Raw genomic sequence first — 17,873 nt, 5'->3', positions numbered from 1 at the left:
GTTTCAAATATGATACAACAGGCTTTAAGGGGTTAAAGGGTATCTGCTTTACACATGTAAACCTCTGATCATACTAGCATCACCTTATTTCCATCCTGTATCACAAAGGCAAAAGGTTGAGGTACTCTGGGATACTGGTTCCTAACCTAGGGTCTGGGTAACCCTGGAGGGGGACACCTAAGATCTCTGGGGTAAGGCTCTGTCTGCTATGAGGTTGCTTCTCGTTACCATGAGATGCTACCAGTGCTATCAGTTACAGGTTGTTTATGTTGAAGTAAAAAGTATTCTGGCAGCAAGGCAGTAGACACTAAGAACATTGCAATGGCAAAGACATAGCTTTTGACTAGGATTGTGGGCCTGAAGTGATAAAAAAAATTCTAATAGTTAGTTACACTGATGTGTTATGCTGGTGCGGGCTTTAAAAGGATTCAATTTCAACCTTTAGCCAGCTAATTGGGCACATCTCTAGGGGCTCCACGGGAAATAACATGGCGAATCACTAGTCTCAGAATACAGTGTTACGGCCTCCTGCCCCTTTGATGGCCAAGAGTGGCCAATCTATTTGGGATGTTGTTTGCATAGCTTAGCATAAAGCAAACAAAACCCAAACTCTGTAGTAGTAATATTTTAGTTATAATTAGGCAGTAATATTTGCTGAACAAATTCTCTTAAGGTCACAATAGACACATTAGTAAAATGTATTTAAAAGCATTAAGCAATGAAGATGTGACATGGCTCAGATATGCCTTGGACATGACTGTTTCTTATATATAGCTGCGACCAATATGCCAGAGTCAAATGCTGAGATGTGCCCTGCAATGCCAGGAAGTGCGCCTACTACCATCACATGCGGCACACAACTTGAGGCAAATTCCCCCTCATTTATTGTGTACTACAATCATTCATTTCACTGTCGAAACATACTGGGGGAAAAGGGTAGTAGTTAATGGACTTCAGCTTGTGTAATGCTTTTCTTGACTACCCAAAGTACTTTTTGCACTGCAGATGTCAGACCAATCCACTCCACATTCACACACTGATGGCAAACCCTGCTGTTAAAAGGCCATCAGCATTAGCAAATCCTATTCATTCGCAACCATTTATATCCACATGCCACACCAATTTGAGGTTGAGTGTCTTACCCAGGGACACATGAACATGTGACTGTAGGACACCAACTTTACCAAGCCACAGTCAATTTGGTGCCATTTTTAACAGTTCTTCTCCATCAGTAGGTCATAATCATGCATTTTAAGAAAACTGCCATGTGCTGTTTAGTAAATTAACCTTTCATAGTTCTTGTCTGATTAAAAAGACTCCCCAATTTTAAATAAGTGGTGATCAGCAGAGGTAGGTGCTGCAGGCTGTGGGTCTGTACTTCTCTACTATCAGTATAGGCTGAGAGGTAGCTCGCAATACCGCACACTCCACATGGTACAAAGAAACAGACAACCTCAGAGAAGCTGCACATTGTGGATGTTGCTTGACACAACTGAAATACCCTTGCTGGAGCACAGTTGAAACCTTTTTTTCCCATGGAGACCACCAAAAAAGTCTCAGTCTTATATACTGGTTCAACTTATTTTACAATAATTATTGATTTAACAGAAGAACTGGTCCAAAGTAACAATCAGATACACTTTGAGCATGCCTGGATGTCCTAGTCTGCTAAGGTTGGCTTACCAGTCATTTGCTAGAACAGTTTATTTTTCCTATAAATACTTCACACTGGTGCTGATTTTCTCCTCTTAACCTTGACAAGAAAGCAGAGGCATGAATTCCTCAAAATGTCAAACCACTTCACCAACAATAAACCAGCAAGTAGTGCGGCATTCAGTTGTCCTAAAAAACAGATATCTATGTCCAGAGTTGTGTGTTGCACAGCCTCATTCTGTTGTTATAGTGATCTACTTTCTTGATAAAAGGGCTTGATAGCTGGCAAATGGAGAAGTTAAGAAGTCATTTGTACACACTACACTATAGTTGGTATTAAATATGACTTTTTGGTGACTGTGAGTGGGTGGGTGGATCGCTGCCACGCTGCATTTTCCCCCGTTTGATCAGTCAAGGTCAGGGTTCTGAATTACTCGTTCTATTGAGGACTGCAGTGCTACCATTCATTGACATATGCAAAGCTAGCATTGCCTCTTCTTCCTTTCTTGTCTTTTCTGTTTCTTTGATTCTGTCTTTCTGCCTCTGTCCACCTCTATCTGTCACTCATCCGATCACTCCCATCAGAGACCTTTCTCCAATATGTCCTGAATCGAAGCCAATGACTGTCACCGCCGTGCTAAGAAAGTAATCACGCCTTTGACACCCAGAGGACAAATTCAACCATCGACTCTTCATATTAAAGCAATAACTCTCCCCTGAGGCGTGAGACAGGCCAGGTTTGGGCAGAGGTTTGTTGGTGGACGACAGACAGGGACCACCGTTATCAGCCTCTTCACCTCAACAACAGATTGCCTGGTGTGTTTGTGATGATGGCCCTTCATGCCAGCGCTGACACTTGTATTTCTGTATCTGTGCGAGCACGGGGGGAGACCGGAGTCAAAGCGGTTAGATAGCCACTAAATACCCTGTGATTTGGACAGATGTGACAAAATTGTAAAGCTTTATATGTGAGCTTTGAAGGTCTGGAGCTGAAGTGAAGCAGTCTATATCTATTGTGTCAGTAATCTGGGATGATGATGACTGAGCTGAGATACATTACACCATCGTCTCCAGCACCGTATCAAGGTCACATTAGATATGAAAAACATGGCATCACTAGGAAAATGGCATTTTGTGTCACAGGCTATTAATATCAAAGGAAGTCAATAAAGTTCTGTGTGCTTTGAAAGACCTTTCAGAAAAGCGCTCTCCCTTTCAAGGTGAAGAAAAAAAGCCATATCTCTTTTGTCGACATCCAGGATGCAGCTGTTAGATGATGCACTTTGGTAACTTAACAATGAAACCGCAGCTTTTTCCTCTCACTAACTTTTCACTTTAGTTTTTCTTCTGAGAGCACACCTTTCTCATTCTTCACCCACAACCTCCCATGGCAGCGTCTGCTTTGATTCACACCGCCGTGTCACTGAATTTCATTTGCAGAGGCCTTTAATTTTGCCGTTCCCTAGCCAGCTGTCAAAAACAGCCGTGTGAGAGGTAAGGAGAGGACCTGTGCAGGTTTGGCAGATTTCTCCACCCCTCAGGGTGGTATGGGGAGCTGGGGGAGTTGAGCTATCATTAGTGATGTAGTGCAGAGCTGAAAAAGAGCGATAGGTGTGCTGGACTCTAGCTGGAGTGTTTCAGAAAGATGTTTGAACACAAGTGGACTAAAACAAGCATGTTTTGGGTATCTTCTCACATGTCTATTTATTGGTCCACTTCACCGACAGTAGCTGTTTCCTTTCAGAGGTGAGAAGTGAAGAATCCCCAGATCAACAGAATGAGAGACAGGCCTGGGAAGAGGAGTCAGCCAATCTCACGCTTAATTAATGATAGCTCCACGGGGACGAACAAGACAGACACGTTTCATTTTCTTTACACTCTCTCGCACTGTCTCTGAGTTAGTCAGCTTCTCTGTCGGTCAGATGATCCTCTTTGGGGAGGCAGAAATGAGCAAAATAGAAACGTTTCCAGATTGTAGTTCTGCAGATAAATCACATTGGCATATGATGGGATAAAATTATGTACTTTACTTTAACTCAGGCTGCCAGCATTCATGCATTTATCACGATAAATCAAGATCCTCAATAAGTGCATTAACATCTTTTAACTACAATTGATCAGATCCCTTTTCAGCACTCTTTGGTTAAGTGTCTCCCTGCAGCATCAGTGATGTACAGTACACTCACAGACCACTCTTCTGGGTACACTTGTTTAATTGCTAATGAGCCAATCACATGGCAGCAACTCAAAGCATTTAGGCATGAAGACTTGATCAAGATGACTTACTTTAGTCGAGCATCAGAATGGGGAAGAAAGGGGATTTAAGTGACTTTGAATGTGACAAAAACTTGAATCCAATGGGCTACAGCAAGCTAAGAACAGGAAACTGAGGCTACAATTCACACAGGCTCACCAAAATTGGACAACAGAAGAATGGGAAAACGTTGCCTTGTCTGATGAGTCTCGATTTCAGCTGAGATATCCAAATGGTAGGATCAGAATTTGGCGTAAACAAAATGAAAACATGGACCCATCCTGGCTTTTATGAATGGTTCAGGCTAGTGGTGGTGATGTAATGGTGTGGGGAATAATTTCTTGGGACACTTTGGGCCCCTTAGTACCAACTGAGAATCATTTAAGCGCCGCAGCCTACCTGAGTATTATTGCTGACCATGCCCTTCCCTTTATGACCACAATGTACCCATCTTCTGATGGCTACTTCCAGCAGCATAATGCACCATGTCCCAAAGCTCAAATAATCTTCAACTGGTTTCTTGAGCATGACAATGAGTACTCCAAGGCCTCCACAGTCACCGGATCTCAATCTAATAGAGCACCTTTTGGATGTGGTGGAACAAGCGATTCACGTTGTTGATGTGCAGCTGACAAAACTGCAGCAACTGCATGATGATATCGGGTCAACATGGCCCAAAATCTCTGAGGAATGTTTCCAACACCTTGTTGAAACAATGCCAAGACAAATTAAGGCAGTTCTGAAGGCAACAGGGGTCCAACCTGGGGTGTACCTAATAAAGTGGCTAGTGAGTGTAAGTCTGCCACTGCTCCTTAATGTCTTATGTCACTTAACAAAACTCACAGATAGCTTAGTGGACAAGATACAATTAATCTGCTCTTGTGTTTCCAAACATGTACCTTTTAGCTGGCCCCTAATCTCCTTTTCAATCCATTACAACCAGGCTATTCAAGTGAAGGCCCTGAGGCCGGGACAGGCTCCTTAGGTCATTTTTAGTGGCCCTTTAAGAACATTACTTACACTTAAAGATGATCCACACTAGTTTTTATTGAAAATGCAAGTTTTATTATTTTGTTTGTCCAACCTCACGGTGCTGCAGTAATCCTTGTTTGACAAATTCACTGTTTCCACTCCAACATCTTAATGCAAAGATTTCAGCACCTGTAGACATGTTCTTGGCCAGAAGGCCAGACAAAATATCTCTCCTACTAAAAAAAAGTAGATGCAGACATCAGACAGTTCAACAGGGAATAGATGGAGAAGTATGTATTTTTATCTGTTTGTGTAAGGCTGATTAGCATATTGGTGTGCAAGGAACACAGATTGAGAAGGCATTTTAATATAACCGATGCCAATTCCAACACCATTTGCTTCCAGCACTGTGAGAAGGTGTTATATAGCTTCAATCAATGAGACTCATTTGGTTCTGCCTTCAAAAAAGTCTGAAGACGATGGTGATTAAAACCTGTCCAGTTCTATAAATCCACTAGTGAGTCAATGTTCCCAGTCTTTAAAGTTTTTAAAAGATTAAATACAGAGTGCTTTAAGACCCATTTCTCATATTGTTTTAAACAGAGTTTAATTTGTAAGATTTATGGATTTTACATTGGGGATTTACATTTGACAAAGGTCAGTGGACAATTTTTGCAACCTGTAGCTCGATAAAAGGCTGTTTCTGCTGGTGATCAGAGAATGTTGAGTTCTGTCGCATCATATCTGTATCTGAGTGAATATTAATATGGCCAGAGACCTGGCAGTAAATGGGCTTGCGTGGTGCTTTTCTAGTTAGCTGACTATATAAAGCACCTTGTACACCACAGGTCGTACTTATCCACTCATACCCATGCCCATCTTGATGGCTGAGGCTGCTGTGTAAAGCTGTCGTCAGTGTTTTTATCCATTCTTAGGCATTTTCATGCCACTGACACAGCAGTGGGAACAATTTGGGTCATGTCCACAGACACGTCAATGTCTGCCACAGTTTTAGTGGATTTGTCAATGAGCTGGCTCATTCTGAAAACCTTTCACTGGCCCACGCACGGCCTTTATCTCTTGGTTTGGATGAATTTGAAGTTAAACCTTAGTCATCATTCAGTGTTTCACCCGTTAAGCAATCAGTTCAACTCTCTGCTCTGATGTATGATGGAGTTAATCAGAGGGTGGTGACTAATGCTAACCCTGCTAACTTTAGCTGCATCCTCTGGACTCTCCCAAAGCATTTTTAGGGTTGGATGGCATGCTTTTACTCTCTGATTCATTAGGAGGAAAGTTACTCTTATGTACACTAAGCTTAAGTTGGTGTGAACAAATCTTACACCCTCAAAAGCCCTTGACTTTTTTCATCATCATAAGCAGTAATTAGCTCTTTATTGACTCGGCAAGACAAGTAAATAAGGTCCTTAAAAATATGCAACAGTCAATATATATGAACAAGTATAATGAAGTAAATATTGACCTGCTTATTTAAAGCTGTGTTTTAGCTTCACATTGAGCCCTACCTGCTTTTATCAAACAGTTTGCTCTCTCGTCAAGAGTAAACCATCTGACATCAGCACTGTCTCAGCCTGGCTGTCCCAGCCTTCGTTCATAAGTGGGTTGTGTTAAAGTTTAAAAGGCTCCATTATTATTTAGGGAGTTGCACAACATTTAATTAAAATTCAATAGCAGCGTGCAGCTTTAAAGGTGAAAATCATCTATGTAACATTTACAGAATATGTAAAACATTATGTAAAGCTCAACAAGGGGCTTTCATTAAAAAAAAAACTCTGCTAAGTGATGTCACTTAAGGCCACATTTCTGCGTCAGAGGACTGCAAGTCAAGTTTTTTTCAGATAGAAAGAGGTAAACCTCTGAAACCTCTGCTAAAAAGCATTCATCTTTGCTGGAAATCCATTTGAAGAGACTTGATATAGGCTTTAGGTTTGTTACAAGTAAGAATAGGTGGATTGAAAGATTATTCCTGTTTCTGCTCATTTGCTGATGTCTTGATCACTGATCTGGACTTTGCTGATGAGGCTGTGATCCCTGCAGAGACTGTAGATGTCCTTGTGGGGGCTCTTTGCCTGCTGTGTGAGGCGGCTAAAGCACTGGGGATGCAAGATCCAGGCATTTGGGGATGCCCTGGATTCTGCCATTGAACCTGTGTCTGTGTCATGGGGCAAGTGGTTCGCTGTGCAAGACAGGATGCAGACGAAAGTCAGAGTCTTTTGGTCCTTGGTGCTCCCGGTCTTACTATATTCTGTTGAGGTCTGCACATTGACAGACGGCCAGAGGTGCCAACTGGACTCCTTTGCGACAGCTTCTCTTCTGCACATATTTGGGCACAGTTGTGTGTCTAATGCTGACATGCTAAAATAGCGGGGATGGGAAGGGTCAGCTGACTGATGTGGGAATGTCAGTTGTGCTTTTACAGGCACCTGGCGCACTTTCCTGGGCCGACCCAGCTCACTACATACTGGGTGCCCAGAATCTGGTGTGCTGGTCCAGACGCATGGGTCACGGAGGATACCTGGAATGATGGGGTATGGGCTTAGAGCAGGCCTGGACAATGGTCACTAGGAGGCTAGAGTATATGCTCCCATACCTGACTTCAGTAGTGACAAAGGCTGCAGGGACTTAGCAGGAGAGACACATCAAAATAACCAAAAACTACCCGTCCGTCAATAAGAAACAACAGAAAAACCAAATTGTGCTGAAAGGAACAATAATGCATGCATTTATTGCAGTTTCATAGAATTGAATCACGTATTATGGATCTCAATCACATCACAATTAATGCATGAACGCTGACAGCCCTAGTATTTATCCATAAATTACTTAAACATCAATACAGAGTGGATAGGTTATAATGCCTGATAAATGATGGGTTAAGTTTAAACTAATGCTTCACTAATGTGTCAAATCCTTTACAACTGTGTTCATAAATGACATACAGATTTAACATTGTCTCATAAATGAGTTAAGTAATTAATTATGGATGTTTCCAGCTAAGGAAGTTTATGAGAAAAGAGGACTAGCAGCTGTTTGTATACAGAAATAGAAACTTTTATTCTGAGCCTTTTTAATGACCCTTAGAAAAGAAGCTACATCTGGAGCGTACCTTCATTGTTAATTATGGTGAGTTGTTGGCAGTTCCATCTGTGTTGTTCAGAAATGTTTTAGAAAAGTTTTTTTTCAACCTTTGTGAAGATGTGCTGATGTTGTTCCTCTATAGCAGGGGTGTCAAACTCAATCACAGCAGGGGCTGGATTCTGGATTTAGGTCTAACCTGAGGGCCTAACAGGGTCAACATTTAACCATAACTGTCAACCTCACTGATGATAAATCATTTGGAAATTCAAAAAGTAAAAACGATAAGTTTAAAGGCTCAAATCTGAAATAAAAAAATTCCATTTTATTAGTTCAAAAGATCAGGACATAATATAAAAATAAAAAACTGATGTTTTTAAAGAGCAAATATACTAGGAGAAAGTTGAAATCATGAGTTTAAAAGTCAAAATATGACTTAAAAATTTTAAACTGTGAGTCTGATAGTACAAAATATTGGATTGAAAAGCCAAAATTAGGAGTTCGAAATGTCAAAATATGAGCTAGAATTCAATATTGATGACTTAAAAAGTTAAAAATATGACTTAAACTCAAAATTGGGAGTGTAAAAGGTCAAAAATGATATAAAAAGTAAAGATTATAAATTTATATATGAGAAAAAATTGAAATCATGTTTTTAAAAGTGGAAATATGGGATTAAAAAGCCAAAGTAAGAGTTGAAAAGGTCAAAATATGACTTAAAGTTTAAAACTGGGAATCTAAAAGATAACTAGAATGTCCGTCTGAGGCGGCAGACCCACACCTAAGCAGCGCCACCGAGGAACTCGCATTCCCATTGATTACTATGGTGTTCAAAATTTGAAGTGCGAGAAAAACCAAACGGGTGCACAGATCATCACCAAAATCTAATGGATTATTTCCTGTCATTATCCCAATATTCCCTAAAGGTTTGGTGAAGTTCTGACTTTCCGTTCTGGAGTTATCTTGTACACATACAAAAAAAAAAAAACAAACAAAGATATGGAACCCTTTACATAACCCCCCTTCCGATTTCATCGGCGTGGGTAAAAAATATTACATATAAAGTCCAAATTATGAGCTGAAAGGGTCAAAGTATGAACTGAAAAGTCAAAATCATAACTGAGTCGTGATCTTGAGATGTAAAATTGAAAATATAAATTAAAACACGTTACCCCAGCCCACACCCCCTCCGCCCTACACACACGCCCACACACACACACATTCTGACTTTTTATGAAATATTTCTTACACTTTACTTTTTTGGATTTTTATGGCTTAACAATGAAATTTTAAATAATGAAGTTGAAGTTTACATTGTTATACTGGAGGAAATCCACGGGCCTCATGAAGATGGGCCAGTAATAATACAAATATGACATGATCTTGCGGGCCGGAAATACTCGTTCCACCGGCCGGATTTGGCTCCCAGGCCTTGAGATGACACCAGTGCTCAATAGAGTATATCCATAAAGCTGACTTTGTCCTTGAACTCCTATTGACTTTGAATCCAGGTGTTTCAACTTCTTACAGGTTTTCATACTGTTGTACAGTTTGGACACTCAACAGCTGCAGCAACCTTGAATATCATCTTAAAGAGAAAAAAATTAAACAGGCACAGCTTGATAAATGGCTGCATAATATCTCCAGCTCTGCAGGTCTGTGTTTGAACCAGAGACTGGATTTTATGCTTGCTGGTTTGGTGTAGATAGTCGTCTTGGGAGCGCTCATTTATGCGAGCCTCTCTATCATGGGAGATCAACGTCTCTCGTTCTCAATTAGCTCGCGCTGCTGGCCTGAGATGTTTGGGAACAATTAGAAAAGGAGGCTGCAATCTAGAGTACCGTGGGGGGAAAAAACGCTGAGGGAGAGGCACTGAAAATGATTTGCATGGTTGCCGTGTTAAAGAAATTGCTCGCGTCCATCATCTTCAACTGGCCTGGTGCTCAGGAGACGGGAAAATGAGAGGTAAATTGTTTGCAGTTTAATCGGTCTCTTTTTTTCAACTGAGCAGCGAGAAGTAAGGCCATTTCTATAAGCTTGGGTATGCACTGCATGATGACAATATCATTATGTTGGATTGACATGGATTTCTCTCTGGCGCTATGTAATTTCTGCAATTTTAGATGATTTCAGGCTAGATTCTATGAGGTAGCAAGTTACAGGAAAGTTAAGAGAGAGGGCAACCAGCAGCAAGAAGGTCATGAACCAGAATCAATTCACACAGCTGCGAGATAAGATTTTGCACACTAAGCTCCCGCATTGCTTGCCTGCTCGCCCTCCATTTTCTCCTCACTGTTTTCCTCGACTTGCTTCTTTTACAGCGTCTATCCAAAGCACATCAAGGATGTTGCTTAACGCCTGGGGATGTATGATAATCACTGATTTATTCTCTCTTCAAGAGGTGGTGAAGAAGGCACTGTGCAGCCTGCTGTGCGTCTCCACGTGCTAGTCTGCCAGATGATGTTTGATGAGTGCGTTCATCTGCTCGTAAGTGTGAGTGTGGATACAGGTGTGTGTGTCAGGGGCTGTAGGCAGCTCCGCTCCTCTTCTCCACCTGCTGTCAGTCGTCTTTTCTTTCCAGTTAGTCAGTCTCTGTGATCACCTTCCCCGCAGCAGCCGCCAGGACCTGCCGGTAATTGTGTAAAGGTCAAACTAGTTTGCTGGAATACCTTCGTTTGCTTCTTTTATCCCTCCTTTCTCTTCTCTCTTTTTTGTCAATATCCAGCTTTTATTCTCTGCGAGACACCCTTCTTCAAGTGAATTCTTGGAGATGAATGCTGGTGGTCCACTATTTGCTTGGTAGGTCCAATTAGGAGACAGCGACTGATGAGGAGCTTGCTGCTGTGTGAGGCTCATTAAAGAGAAACACAGACACACACTTGTGCAGTTTGTACAGGGATCTCTTAATCATTGTCTCACATGTCTGCATACATGCAGCGCTAAATTAGGCGACTGTTACTTGCATATATTTGAGCAAACACATGCACAAACCTGTCAGCTGTGCTGCAGCTGCAACCACTCACATTGTCAGAGAACAGGACAACAGTATCACAGGATTTTTAGTGTCTAGTTCCTCCTGCATACACCATCAATGTGACAAACTCATTCCAGGACTGTCATGGATTGTCTGTCTCTGTCAACAGACTGTGTTGAGACTATGTGCATGAATTTTTCATGTGCAGGAGAATATGTACAAGAAGATATTTCCATTAGATGACCTGCTAGATGTTCCCAATGCCATGTTTATACACTGCAAAATTAAATCTGTTAGATTTTTAGTGTACGAGTTGACAGAATAGAGTCACTTTTACTTTTGTGAAGCTTAATTCAACACCAGAAGAGTTAATCCTCAAACAGAGTTTGTGGTCATCAGTGGAGTTTAATGTTGAATTCTCCAGTTAACTCTACAGTGTTGATTTCACTCCATAATCAGGGTTAATGCCACACCCAGAAGTCTGGTGTGCTTATTTTTCTGAAACGAAGCAGGAACTGAGCACACAGCAAAAACAGGAGTGTTGATATCTCAGAGTTACACATGTAAACATCCAAATTGTAGTTTAATGGGCAGTGTGCACTGCAGAGTAATCAGTGTTGTCTCAACTCCCATAGTGTTAAATTAAACACTTTCCCTGGGTTTGCATAAAGTGTAAGTGGAAAGCGTTGATATCATAACTCAATAGAAGTGTCGATTTTTTACACTCAGAGTGTAGATTTCTGACACATTAAAGTGAACTTTTAACATTTTCAGTGTTATTTGTCACAAAGTGTTTTTTTTTGTTCGTGTGTTTTTTTTTCTAATTTTTACATCCCCTACATTTAGGGTCATAGTGTCACCAAACCATGCTTTTATTTGGCCCATGAATTTCCATAGATGGGAAGTGGCTAACTCAGTGGATTACTTCACTCATGGTGCAAAGCTGTCAAACATCAAAACCGACTCCACCAGAAACATGAAGAAAGGAATCCCAAGTGTGACTACTGTACAAAAGACAACATCTAAACTCACCGAGAACACATGTAAAAACTCTGCCCAAGGGCATGATGGGTAAACTCTGCCAAAATATTTATCTCCAGATTTGAAATGGCAGTGGGCAGTGAGTTTGTCTTTCTGCTTCATCCTTGCATGAGGTTACCCAACCTTCCAACTGGTGTTAAACACAGAGAAAAAAAAGAAAAAAGAAAAAACACTGTGTTAAAAGTACACTTTATGTTAAAAAAGAACACGCTGAGTGTTAAAAAATAATGTTAATCCTCTACTATTCTACTATTGGAATTTTAAAGATAATAGTCCAGAATTTCCACTGAAGTTTAAGTAATTGGCTTTAAATGTTGGGATAATTTCCATTTGGGGTTGGGACTTTTCAGAGATCGGGATTGTCCTTTGAAATTATCTCAAATTTAATGAAAATTCAAGGGAATTCATCTGGATGTATGTTCATGGAATTTTGGGAATTTATTTGTAAATTTTAATCAAAATTTTGCATAGAAGTTTTTGGGGGAATTTCCATTGAAAACTGGGGAATTCACTTGTAATCTTTCAGGAATCTACATGGAATTTTATGATATGGATTTAGTGAAAGATTTGAGGACTATCTGAAGAAATTCGGGCTACTTATCTTGGTATACTTTAATAAAATGTTAAAGAGTTTTCACAAAAATCTTAGTACATTTCCTTGAAATCTAAGGGAATTTGTTTGGTCTTAAGAAAAAGAAAAGGAAAGTAAAATTTCCAAGAAATTCCCTTATCAGGGAATCATAACTTATCAGGCCCTACTTATTCCAGATAAGTGGGATGAGCCACAAATGATTTCCAAGCAAAAGTTCAGGTCTTAGAAGGTTAATCTAATTGCAATTACAATTGCAAAGTGTGGCTGTTTGATTACATAACTGCATAAAAGGCTGCAATTAATTTGTGTTTAATAGTACCTGAAAGGTTTACAAAATTTCTGCAGAAAGACTTTAAAGTTAGTAGTGCAAGATAGTGAAGATATCCTGAATATCATTACCCCTTCACCGCTCCCCCTATGCACCAAAGCACATGCATGCATTCCATATACTCTCCCATAAACTCCTGGCACACACATACACACACCCATGGACACATACGGACATAGCCCCTCAACACCCTCAACTCTAAAGGTCACAGTATGTTGTAAGTCCACTCCAGGGTCTGTTTTGTGTAGTTTTCGCGGCTTCAAGTATTTGCACATCTTTTTGTCCTTTTTTATTATTGTTTTTATGTTTGTATCTTGTTTCTCACTATTCTGGTATTATTTGTATCATCTTGCATCACTAATTTAAAAAAAAAGTTTACAGTAGTGCAACAAAGGGAAACCTTTTATTCTTTGTAAAATTTTAAGTTATTTTGAAAGCAGGACTGTAAAAACCTAAGGTTTGGTATTCTTTACATTCTACTTAATAATTGTGTCTTTTGGGTTATGAAATCCACTCATCAAAGCTTTTTTCTTTTTTTTTTTTTTTTTTTGATAATCAAGCAAGTAGACTTATTAAACCATTTATGTATTACATTTGTGTACCACAGTATTGTCCAGTATAATTTAACTCTTACATTATTATCAAATCATGCTGCACTTGTTTTAACAATATGTGGTGTGGACCAATATGGGCACTTTTAAGGTGTGTAGGAATTGAATTAACACATTCAGTTTTGCTGTGTAGGTTATGCGTTGGGGGGATACGTGGGTGTGTTTTGCATGAGTATTTGTGTTCAGGGCAGTTTGTCTCTCAGTGTGTGAGAACTAGCAGCAGGCTCCAGGGGTTTTGAACCACAGGGGTTTTAGTAATGGATGTCCCCCATGCCTCACAACACAGTTTATATAGATCCTCCGGGAAAGCTCAAGTGTTTGTGTGTGTGCGTGTGTGTGTGTGTGGGTGTGTGTTGGTGTGTGTTTTTGCAAACCCGCTGTCTTGTCAGCCTCCGCTGTCACTGCGGGGCACCCACACACCAAGGGGCAAGCAAACAACACACATCAGTTACACAAACGGGGAAAACGCACACACTGAGGAGCAGTTTGTTTCTGAGCTGGACGGCAGGACATCAGCACATGCTCACAGGCTGAAGCTCCCGCTGTGAGCCACCAGAGATGGCTGACTGGTTATAGAGTGATACGCGAGTCCGACTAATAACTCACACTCACAACTAAGACAACAAAGTAACAAAAAAAACAGCTCAAAGACAGTGATGGCACTTAGAAAGACCTGTTTTAACTCTGAAAGTGCATTTAACAGATTGTTTTATAGGTTTCAATGCAGCATTTCTTTCTATGAGTTTAAAGGGAAAAACACTCCAGATGGTGTTCAAAGTGTTACATGACAAATCCAGATTCTTCCCTTTTCCATACAGATGTCATCTATCCCCCAGCACATGCCAGTAGACTTGCATGGATTATCAAAGTGGAACAGTCGGTATTAAATCCTGTGCCAAGCCATTTTAAAAACTTGCGAGGTTGCTGTGAGATCCCACTCTCTTGCTGGTGTTTAATTAGCTTTTTTCCAGCACAACGGTTCTGGGAGCAAAACTATTATAAAAGTTAGACTTCTATTGCCAGCATTTTTCCTTCAGCACTTTTGCAAGTTGCAGTAGGGGAGACTTAGTAAGTTATTGGCCTTCCAGTGAAAAGAAAATTAATGAATTAAAACATCTGGCACTACTTCTGTCCAGTTCAACATGCCTTATTCAACAAATGACGTCAGGTATGTCGACTTAATTTTGGTGCTTTCTGATCCTGTGTCCAGTTTCCATGCAAACCTCTATTCGTCTTCAGAAATATAATATTTTAACCTACTTTCTTGTTTTTGGGTCACAGAAACTATTGGAAAATATCTATAACCCACATATGAACACAGTTCCTTGCAAAATTCCCTAGTGTTGTGGTTCCCAAAGTGGGGGTCAGGACCTCTGGGGGGTCGCTAGGCCCTAAGGATGGGCTGCAGACTGCATTACAAAAAATACAAAAAAAATACAGTCATGTGCGTAAGTTTTAGGCATGTAGGGCACTAAGGATTCATCATGGGGCCCAGTGTGCCACAACCCAGTGCTGCAGAGAGGGTGGCCAGAGTCAACTGTGACACAACTCGTGTCACTTTGCAGCCAAGGTCAAGGCCAACAGCATTTCCTTTGTCCAGGCTTTTTCAAGCTTGGCGAAAACACCTGTAGACCACCAGCATTTTTTTGGACCCCCTTGACATCCACATCATCACCAGGGGCTCATGGCATCTATACTACCCCACTGGATGCTACACTTGGCCATGCTTGCTCGACACATTTTCCTCGGACACCGCTCTAAAGGTGTATTCTTTATTTTTTCAACAGACTATTTTCCTGTGCCCCTGGTAATGCAAGGACAGCAGAACCTGGGTTGTGTCAATCCTCCTTCACACCCTCAGGCAGCTTACTCACAATCAAACACCTTACTTCAGCCTCAATTTAAGGCCCAAACATACCTAAAAGTTCTGCAGAGTACTGCATATCCTTAAATCTAGTCAAAACCCAGGTTAAACAGTGAGATGTTTACTTCAATGTAAGGAAAACCTCCTTCAAATGTGAATTTGTACATGATGCTTTGTGCAGTCTTGTTTGCTGCAACTACTTCCAGGACAGTTGGGGGTCCCAGGTCTCTGGCACTGTTATTTTTGAGGTCAGATGCAGAAAAGTTTGGACACTCCTGCCCTAGAGAATGCATAGTCTGATAAGCTAAATAGACTGCTTTAAATACCCATGGTATGGGATATATTTCTCATCCACCTGGGCTACACCCCATAGAACTTGTTTGGGGAGGGCAGCACCTTTCAACAGATCTCATAGGGTGATTGGACAAACATTCTGTCACATTCATTACAGACCAATCAGAGTCAGAACCTCTTTTCCACCAAAAACAACACTTTTAGTGCAAATCTTTCTAATTCATTTTTCTAGTTCTGATAAAACTGCTGCTATAGCCTCATCAATGTTTTCTCCTTCCAGCCAACATTGTTCACAGGCTTGCAGTCACTTCAACTAACCGTGCCTACTGCCTCTTTCTCCTCAGATACTCTCACTGAGAGAACTGCATCAGCTTGAAGCTTTAAACAATGGATCTGCATGATTACAGATTTACTCTAGACAAGCCAACTGCCTTGCAAGGTCAGAGGATGCCCCTGTCATTATAAACCACTAACAAAGAATAAAAAGGTTGATCATCTTAAAAACTGTCATTATTTTAACTTGGGTGATAAATTATCTTTTTGAAATCGTCTTTTGGACCACATGCTAGTATTCTATCATGTGTAGGCAGCTAAAATATCTTCTTTTCCAAACAGTCAGATGTTTCACTCACTGCTGTGGATAATGTAAAACTCTTAAAGTCTGTGTAGTCCGCGTCCTGTAAATCGCCTCTTCTGGCATCTTCCCCATGGCAGCACTTACAGGCACTCAGAAATACATTAAAGATGTAGTCAATACAGTGACGGATGATCTGGTGTACTGTGCAGCTCAAAAACAGGCATAATGTTTGTGTCATAACCATGGAAAACTACCTGTGCAGGAGATTTAATCAATTCAACACACTACAGTAACATGTGGCACAAAACATATCAAAATCTATCTACATTTGACATTAACACATGCATGCAGTATTTACAAGTATTTGCAGAGAAGTTCTGACAAAACAAATTTAGTGATTAAATTCTTAATAAAGGAATAATAAATCCCCATTCAACCCTCAGGGAATTATGTATTTGTACTCATTGTCACCTTACACAATGTTGTACAGTAATTGTTTCTTTCATTGTAATTAGTCCTAAACTGATATCTCGACATGTTTGGAAATCTTTCATAGAGACTATATAAAAAGATGAAAAAGCAGCATGCTAAAAATATTAGGAATACAAAGTATAAATTAAATAATTGTGTTAACAAATTTTAAGGTTGTTAACATGGGCTTAGTTGGGACTGATTTTAGCAGCCCTTGTTGCTGATTATACCCTTTACATGCTCCAGTAATTTCTTTAACAATTTAAATCCATCCTGCTGTCATTTCACATTCAAATGTATTACTCATCTTTGAATCTTTGCAGTGGAAAATGTAAATCAAGGCTGTTTCTGCAGCCTGCTGTTGATCATTTAGTCTGACACCTACTCTGCTGAAGCAGTCTCAGGCATTTAAACTCAGGTCAACTCAATGTAGTCAGTCTTTAAGCTGAGGGTGTCTTTTGCTTTTGTAGCTTATTTAGAGGCATCAATATTTATTTAAGTTGGATTTATAGCGAGCTAAAAACCTGTCATAGCAGCTTTAACAATGCATGGATAGCTTTAGCTCCTATATGGTAACAGAGGTAAAAAGTTGTGTTAATGTGTCTAATATCCGTTCATAAAGTATTATTTTAATGGATGCTTTATTTAGAAATTGCTGATGTCAGACCAAAACCCCATATCTACATTTTTCATTATTTTAATTTTTTCATAAATCACTCCTGTTAGTAATCTTTTACATCTGCCAGTGGGTTTTACACATTTTTAACCAATGAAATCAGTTAAAAAATTCAATGTTTTTGAATTTTTTAACTGATTCATTCCCTGAAAAGTAGTGATTTTTGGAAATAGGATGTTTTGGCCTGATGGCATTGATATTTGAATATTTATGAATATAAAATGATACAGTGTTGGTTTTATGTACTGTGCCTGAGCATGACTGAGTCCCCTTCCATTTTCCTCAAAGGTCTGCTTACATTAGAAACATTGTTCAGTACCCAAGCACACTTGTGTTTTTACATAGTCTGATACAGTAGCTGGCAGTATAAATGTAGTCTTCAGCTGATTGACATTCGTTTATGTTCCCTGTGCACAATGCAGTCAGTCCTGCTTCTATTGGTGTTTTATCCATTTTAAGACACCAACAGT

General features: G+C 40.1%; 1 protein-coding gene across 3 annotated transcripts in view; it reads left to right on the top strand.

Moving 5' to 3' along the window:
• LOC121521774 (neurexin-3b) overlaps positions 1-17,873 on the top strand; it is a 536,400-nt gene that overhangs the window by 469,125 nt on the left and 49,402 nt on the right. The window lies entirely within an intron of this gene.

The sequence above is a fragment of the Cheilinus undulatus genome, linkage group 14 (assembly GCF_018320785.1).
Source record: "Cheilinus undulatus linkage group 14, ASM1832078v1, whole genome shotgun sequence".
NCBI lineage: Eukaryota > Metazoa > Chordata > Actinopteri > Labriformes > Labridae > Cheilinus > Cheilinus undulatus.
Note: the sequence above shows the minus strand (reverse complement) of the source record. Positions and strands in the feature narration are given on the sequence as shown.